Raw genomic sequence first — 9,674 nt, 5'->3', positions numbered from 1 at the left:
AATAATAATAATAATAATAATAATAATAATAATAATAATAATAATAATATATACCTTCCAAAATATTCTTTAAGTTATACAAATTAAAGTTATATTGATGTCAAGATAAATTAATTGGTATAATTTCGTTAATTTAAAAATTTCATTAAATACATATTTCAATTCCTCCTATATAAACTAGGTGCAGAGGTTTCGGAAGAAGCTTACAATTTGGATTTCTTTAAGCCGGTTTGACCGTAAGAATGAAATTTGGGTGGAAAAAAACGAATTGCAGTGCGTTGAATTGTCTAAAACTTGTTTTTTTCTAAAAATTATCAATTAAATGTATTTGATTAGTATAAACTTCCACTTGAAAAATGTCAAAATTTTCTATCTTTTGGTGTACGTTTGGCTTTGTTTTCATAAAAATTGTCAATTAAAGGGATATAATTTATTAAAATTGGGGATAAAATTGTTCCAATTACCAAAAAAATAAAATAAAACCAAAACCAAAGGAAAACTAATTCCTTAAAAAGCTGGAAAAAGGGGTCACGTGGGGTTGAATGAAAAACCAATTCCATAGATAATTTTGTCCATCAAACATACCCTTTGAGTGGAAAAATGAATTCCATGAAAAATGGAGCTTCTCAAATAGGCCCTAAAGGTAGTTTTTTTTCTTTAAATTATTTTCTTAGTCAAAACACCTTTGATTTTAACGAAACACCCATTATTTTAATCAAAATAACTTTTGTCGTTCAAGAAGTACTTTTGAACTTTGTACAAGTGCTTCCAAACAACAACGGTAGTCTTGCAATCAAGGTCCTTTCTTACTTCGGATATTACATTTTAGAGATTTCAAGAGAAAAAAAAAAAGGAAAAAAAAAAAGGCGGAGAATGAAGGTGCACCATACAAATGAAGTAGACAAGACTTAACAAGATTAAAAAGAGAGACGTTGCTATACAGACTTATAATCAGGTGAGAAGAAATACAGTTGAGAGCTAAAAATTAATAAGATAGCAATCAAAATAGAAAGTTTCCCAGCTCCACGGTCCCATGCAATTAATAAGTGGTGGTAGCTTAAATAGTAAACTAGATACTAACTTAAAAATTATTTTCTAAAAGTTATTGATATTTTGAAAATTTATCGAGTAAATTTGAGTTACTTTTTCTTCCTTTGCCTAAACAAAACTACCATTATTACACTAGATCAAACTTGATCTAAAAAATCGGTACGGACTTCTTATCAACAAATCTAGTACCATGTTTCTACCTATACGTACATCTGTATGTTATTTGCTCGCTCGAAAAAATTGTTAGACGTCAAGATCATTGTACCAAGAAAAATGACATGCAACCATTGACACTCTGACGATCAAGTCAGCTGTTGGTACAAGTAATAAATAAAAAAGAATGGATGTGAGATAGACAAACAAAACTTTGGCTGGAGGTTAAGTATATGGATACCTTTACCCGTATATAGGGACGAAATCCATTTGGAATTAGGTTAGGATGTCTGAACCCTAATTCCAATTGAGGGAATTACATAAAACCAGGCATTTAAAAGTTCAAATTCAAAGTTCAGGGATGAAATTTATCTATGCAAACATCAGGTATTATATATAGTTAATTCAACCAACTCAATTAAAAACCCTAATCAATTCCCCAAATCAATCTCTTCACTTCTTTCCTCATTCATTTCTCTCCATTTCTCTCTCCACTTGACCACAACTCCAGCGTCGTCGCCCACCGTCGGAGACTGCCACTTGCAGCACGCCGATGAGTGCCGTCGAGCGAAGCAGATGCGGCACACATCTCCCTTACCCCAAAACCCTAATCAATTCCCACTATTCATATTTCTCCAAAACCATCGCCTCACTCCTTCTCTCTCCACAGTCTACACAATCATCACCTTCGGCAGTCTTGTCCTCACCTTTCTGTCGTCGTCGCCGCCCATTGTTTTCGCCCACCCCATCATCCACTCCCAGTCCATTTCACCTTAGAGGGAGCGCCGATAAGAAGAAACGGGAATCACAGTGAGTTTTGTGGCTATGAAATGAGCAGTATTTTGCGAAGCAGATTCGCCGCGACGATGAAATGGCATTTGCGAAGCAGATCCACCCACTTACCTCGGCGACTCTTCACAGATCCGTCGTGGCGGTGAAATGAACAGTGTTTGTGTTGTGGCGATTTTGTCATGGTGTCTGTGGTGTTTTTGTGTGGTGGTGGGCCTGGCGATTTGGGTGGGTAACAACTTTGCATTGTGTTTGTATGGTGGTGGTGAGGGTGATTGTGTGGTGGCGATTTTGTGGTGGTTGATCAGCGGTTGGGGTTGCTAGCAGCGTGGGGGTGATATGGTTGTGTGTGGTGGTATTACTGTGGCAGATTTGGGGATTTTTTTTTTGGTGGGGGTTGTTGAGGTGGTGGACCTGGTGGTCATTGCGGTAGACGGCTGTGGTTGTGACTCTCAATATTTGATATGTAACCTGAAAATTGTGAATTGTGACTCCTGACTCACAATTGGTTAAGTTGTGATTGAAAAATTAATCGTGACCAATTAATTCAATAATTTGGAATGAGTAAATGGATTGTTGATGGGGTGTTGTGGATGTGATGGTATGGTGGTGTTATCGGTACGGTGATGCACATGATGGTGGTGACATCTGTGACCTACAATTAGGCGTCTGTGACCAACTATTTAGTCGTCCGTGACCAAAATTCATATGTCTGTGACTTAAAGATAATTTGTGACCGATAAACTGTGACATATGTGACCTATAGATATAATGTGACTTGTAATTTGAATGATCTGTGACCTCGAAATAATATGTGATCTACAAAATTTTTTATCTGTGACTACGAAATAATTTTGTGACCAATTAATTTGACGATATGTGACCAATAAATAAATGTGACCTATAATTACGAATATGTGACCATTAATCGTGTAATTGTGACTTTATTATCTTCATTTAATAAATATTTTTAATTAATTAAATATAAACCTGATTTTTGAATTTTAAAAGTATCTATTTGATTTTTGAATTAGGATAAACTAAATACCTGAGATGTGAACTCTTCCCATTCCAATTTTACCTATCTATTGGCCCATATAGGCCTAGTAAATTATGGCAAAAACTTTGTTTCCTTTGAGAACTAGCTTTTCTTGTGGGACTTGATCCTTTTAGATTTTCCCTAATGATACGAGATTTTGTGCTGATATTTAAGAGTTGATATGGTAGTTTCCTTGTAGAATATGTTCTCTCATCATACGGCCAACTATCCCGTGAACCATGTATTCTCTTGCACTGTTATTAAACTTGCTTTGCCAATGGTCTTTCTCTGTTGAACCTATTAGGGTTTCATTGTCATGTCCAGTACAAAGGCTTGGTATAAAGTATTGGCGGACCCATGCTGGGTCCTAGTGGGTCAAGTGACCCACTATCTTTAGAGGTTCTTATTTTATTTATTTATTTTTAATAGATTCCAAAATCACGAAGAAAGGAAAATCTATGATTATTGATAAACGGATTATTTTTTCCCTCGAATTGATTGTTTTAGTTGGTTGGTTGTATCAAGTAGTAAGACTATGTTTAAAGTATTGAAAATGATATAATTATGAAACGTTAGAACACATAAAAAATGATTGTAATAAGATACCGAATATATTACATTTTTAGTAATTTTTTATAAATTTGATTGTGTCCCACTAACTCCAAATATTTGCATCCGTCATTGCCACTATAAAGGTGAAGCTTGACCATAGTGATTGTGTGAAAATCGTGAGGGATGACAATGTTGTCTGAGCTAAAGGTCATAGGTTGACTCACATCATTTGAGTTAGGTGAAGCAAATGTGCTTCAAGTACACTATTTTTAACAGCTTTCTTGATAGCCTTCTCACATGTAGGAATGGGGCTCACGATTCAAATAATTGTAGACCCCATCATTTGTGAGAGAGCTGTAAATGTGTGATGCTGTACATATATCATTTTCCTAGGTGAAGAGCGCAAATGATCCTAAAATGTACACGTGACGCATATTCAAGCCGACATGGCCTTATTCTTCAAGTTGGTGCATACGTGGCCTCCATAAGAATTTAGGGTGTAACAAAAAAAAAAAAAAAAGGTCTGTCGTTGTTTGATGGGGAATAAAATTAATTTTTTAGTAGATTTTAATAAAAGATAACGGAATATGTAGTTAAAAAATTATGGATCCTATGAAATATGTGGTAAAATGAGTTATTGACTTTGATTTATATTAAACTCTAAATTTTAATTTTTACCAAACAAGAGTTATATTTAACGAATTTTGTTAGTTATCATATTGGTCGTATCAACTATACCAATATCTCAATCTTCTCTAGATCATTACTTTTGTATCACATGATCACTCATATAATGTTTACAAGTATATTAAGATGGGAAATTAAGCAAAACCCTACCTTTAAACTTTACACTTCAAAAAAATAAGAAATAAAAAATAAATATGTTAAAGATATTCCTTTAAAAATCCAGTGTTAATAAGTTTTAATTAAGATTAAAATATTTATAAATTAGTTAATACAAAATTAAAAAGAATAATCAATATACTAATCTTTTTAATCATTTTTCCAAAACCAAATCAAATCTTTTCATATAATTACGTCACTCTAACCATCAAACTACTTTATCTTTCTACACTCCCTCTCTTCCTCAACTCAAATCGTGTCTTCAAACTCTCACTATCCGAAATCCTAAAATCGGCCATTAACACCACCCATCATCACAATTGAGCTTTTTGCACAAGGTTAAATTGAAGACTCCCGCAATTAAATCCTCCAAGCAACATTTATCACACATTGTTGTTTAAAATGGATCAAACCCGAAATGTAGATGAAATCGAAGAGCTAAAGAGAAAGGGAAAAGGAAGAAAACAGTTTAAGAATCTTCACCCAAAAGAATGAAGAGGTCCGCATCGTGTGGAAAATCCTCGAATAAGGAGAATCATTAATTCGTCGTTCATTTTTCTTTTTTTGGTTCAAATGCTTTCCAGTAAGAGATGTAATTTATGGATATATTGGATATGATTTGAAATAGTAGATTGTGACCTACATATGTTTTATTTTGTGACTTGATTCTTGTTTATGTGTGACAAAAAAGAAACCCCTTGTGTAATCCCCTAGTTGATGTTTATTTGTGTAAATGCTTTGTAATGTGAAATGTAGTGTATGGGTATGTTGTGCATTATGTAAATGGGATTTTGGGACCTGATTTTAGTAATTTGTTACGCCATTTTTTTTTTATTTTTTTATAAAATGAGATCTGATAATGATATTTTGTAACTTGATTTTGCTATACTATGACCTGATTTTGTGAAGATGATCTGCAACGTGAAATGTAGGGTATGAGTATGCAGTGCATTATGTAAATGGTTTTTTTTTTTTTTCCTAATTTGGTAATTTGTGACCTGATTTTGATATATAATGACTTGATTTTACCAAAATAGCTAAATGTAACTGATTTTGGTATATTATGATCTGATTTTACCAATAGATAGTTAATACATAGTCTATGGTTTATGAGTTATTAAGTAGAACGGGTTATAAAAATCAATTATGGGTCACAGTCTCATGTTTATGTTTGTAAATATTGTAATTTACGTAGGATTGCAAATATGTGATCAAGGAACGCCAAATGGCCCCCTGAAAAAATTACCACAAGCCCCACAACGATCTTGTCATTGTCATTTGATGCTATCAAAGTGAGGCATGAAATTGCATTGGGGTTGCTCAAACAAGGACAAATCAGGCACACTAAGAAAAGGAGAGAAAAATAGACAGGTGGTTGATTTATTGTGAACAAAACATTTGACAATGATTTCTTGTTTATGATTTAGTTAGTAGAGAACGTGTTGATGAATATTGATTGTTACGTACATGTAGATGAATATCTTTTTCTTTTTAATACTATGGATGTTTGTTGCATTCATGTGAATGAAAGACTGTTTTTATGATTTCTATTTTATTTAGGTTAAGTTTTTGTCAGATAAATTTTGTAATAACATGTCATAATCAGACAATAGGTAATATTCAATATATTAGTGGTCACAATTAGTCACTATTAAGAAGGATTTGATCATATACAGACGCAATTAAGAGAAACATGATTACAAACGGTCACTGTTACGATAGAATTTGTCACAAATAATCGCAAATAACATGTTTGATCACAAATAAAATAGCTTACACAGACTTGGTCACAAAAATATGATTATTATAATAGACCTGGTCACATATAATCACAATTAAGATGGATCTAGTCACATAATTACAGTTAAGATAGATTTGGTCACATGTAACATATGCTAGGTTACAAACAATAACGACTTATGCAACCCTGATCACAGAAAATAACAACTTACGTAAATCTAATCACAAATAGTCACTGTGAAACCAAAACTAGTCACATACGGAACAAAAATATTTAATAGGTCACAATCATGCTAATATTTCATAAAATACAGAAACTTGTTCAAAAATTTTGAATTTTTATGTCTCAAAATTTCAGATCAACATTAAATCTTATTTGAATAATCATTCAATTCAACTTGTACAAAAATACACACTTTGTGAATAAAATGAAAAACTTATAAGTATAAAGAATATCCTGATATTATTAAAAAAAATATGCTTAGCTATTTGAATTGTTTCTTTGCCTTCAATTTCTCTTCCTTCTAGTTAAGTGATACCATGTTGTTGCATGTCCTACTATTGTGATCAAATCTAGAGCATATTTCAAATTTTACAACAAAGTTTAGAAATTTGAAATTTAAAAATAAAATAAAATAAAATCCACAAAACAGAGAAAACAGAGGAGTCAATCATAAATTGAATACATCACACACATAATTTCCCAAATTATATGCACTGGTCACATACTTCAAAACAATGGCCACGAAATCTGCAGTAGCTTATACATACCTTGATATATGTTAATGCAATGGAAATAGAGTTTTTCTAAAGTTGTGTGACCTAAAATTTCTTAATCGAAATCGTATTTGACAAAAAGTATTTCCATTAGTTACGCCTGAGTAGAGAAAATATACACCGAAAAATAATTTCTCTCAAATTTCCCCGAACAGTGGTAAGAAAGATGATTCAGTTAATGGAGGAATATAACTCACGTAACACAATATAATTGACAAATATACACTGACTATGAAATTATGATATCAATCTGAGGCTATGGATTTGGTGAAATTCTGGGTAGGTGAGAGAAAATCGAAAATTGAGATTTTGGATTTTGAAAGGTGAGAGAAGATTGTTGAAGAAGAGGGAAATATGAAAAAAAAAATTAAAAAAAAAAAAAAATATATATATATATATACACACACACACCTGATTTTTGAAAAGATTATACAAGTTTGATATTTTTAAAATTGCATTCTTAAAATAGTCGCATACTAATATCATGCTTGGATGCGATTTCGAATTATATAATATTTGAACTTACAATACTATGGTCACATAGGGGCGAGTATATATTTGGATGTATCCAATTTGATATATTTTGGCTAATTATATTCACATATGATTTTTAGTTGCCCCATAAATTAGTTATAATGAAAGATCACTTACGGTGCAAACATTTTCATTGTATTTTTATCTTTAACATTGAATTCAATAACACATTTTATTTTGATGACGATTTCTGTCAAAATACATCATTATGTGCTTTAACAATGATGAGCAAATATTAAGGCTGGATATGGTTTGATTCGATTAGGTTCTAACAAGAATCGAAATGGATCTGAAATTTTCGATTATTTAGTAAGTAGAATTGTCGGGTCCAAATTTAATTATGAATTCGTTCGAGTTCAGTTATATTCGGTTCCCAAGTTTCGTATTATAATTAAATTTTTCAACATTTACAAAATTACATTAATTTAACTAATGATATGTTCAATTTTATCTCTTATAAAATAACGTAATCTAATCTTACGTGTCTTTTGTATCTTTCTTTGTTGATTTCTTCATAGATTTGATTGTTAAAATCAAGAAAGATGAAGATAACAAGCTCAAAATAATTAAGAAAGACATTGTTGAGCTTCAATTCGATTTTCTTCAAAACGGTAGAAACATCACTACAGTTGAGTAATAGATATGAATAAAACTTATGTCAATTTGATTTAGTTGGCTTTGAACTGAAAATTAGATATAGGAAAATCATTTAATTTTTTTTGAGCTAAATTAACTAATTAGTAAATTTACTTAGAAAAATAAAATAATTTAGTTTATTTAAAATTAATTAATTAAAAAAATTAGAGAGATTCGATTTTTATTCAATTTTTCGGTTCTTGATCTAGAATTAAGAACCAAATCGAACTCATCAATTCTCGATTCAGATACCCGTTCGGATATTTAACTTAAGAAGAACCGCTCGATTCAATTCGGGAGTTTTGTCCAGCCCTAACAAATAATATGTCCATTTTTTACATTTTTTATTTATTAAAAATATAAAGGGCAAATAAATCTTGTATGTTCTCCTAATGGATTTTTTGAATGGAACCATTACCGTGGGCAAGATGTGCTAACTTATGAATGGTCGGGAATAGAAATATAATGAAAAAAAATTGGGTGCATAAATATGACAATAAACAAAGATTTAAGAACTTTTATTTTAATTAATATATAATCCAACAAACAAAAGTTTTGACCTCATTATTTTTGTGCACTGATTAATGAAAAGGACAAATTAGCCGTTGTGTTGAGTTGAGTTGCATAGTTTCGAATTTAATAATGAAAAAAATTAATTTCTGATTTTCAATAATTGCCTGCGTTTTGATTTTAGTTCAATAGTTTAATCAAACTGGCATTTATCCAATTGACTAGAGGTAGACCTTCTATACAAGTTATTAAATATTTATTCTTTTAATTTTTTTTCAATCAACATAAAATCTACCTGATTTTTCTTGAACCTTACTCATGCATTAAAAATAAAATAAAATCGTGTCATTTGGAAAAAACTAATAAGGTTTTATTTAAAAATTTAAACAACAATTTAAACTTCATTTCTAACAAATTAAATTAAAGTCAATTGTCTTTTTATCTAAGTAATGATAAGCTCAACCGCTCAAACTTATTTTGTTTTTTCTTTCTTTATATGAATCTTGGTAAGTTCGCTAATACTTGCACAAATTAAGTTTAAAATTAAAAAAAAAAAAAACCGAAATAACTCTGTAATAACCCATCTCATCTTTTTCTTTTATATTATTAGGTGCTAAATATGCTGGTTAAGATTATTTATTACCTTAATACATATTTCATACAACAAGGGTTTCATTTTTTTGCACTAAAGACTAATGTCTCATTTGTCATCTCAAACGCCTACATCAATCTTAGTTTTCACTGTTTGAAAAATGGGTTGAGTGGCTGACTTTGACACAAAATTCGAGTGAGACTCAATTGGTTATTTTGAAAGTTCAAGATTGATTTGTATTTTTTTTTTCGTGAGAATACCGAAATCATATATTTACTTGCCAAAAATGATGTTTGGGTGAATGAGAAATTGGAGCTCAAAGTATGCCAATTGAAAGGATTTTATGTATTGGATGAAAACCAATTAATGTTTGTCACACATAGTAAAATTATGAAAGCAAATACTACTTTATATATGATTGCACTATGGAAGGATGTGATCATGTGTAAAATAGAAACT

Source organism: Olea europaea, chromosome 7 (genome assembly GCF_002742605.1).
Source record: "Olea europaea var. sylvestris chromosome 7, O_europaea_v1, whole genome shotgun sequence".
In the NCBI taxonomy this organism is placed as follows: domain Eukaryota; kingdom Viridiplantae; phylum Streptophyta; class Magnoliopsida; order Lamiales; family Oleaceae; genus Olea; species Olea europaea.
The sequence above is the reverse complement of the archived record's forward strand: the minus strand, read 5'-3'. Positions refer to the sequence as shown.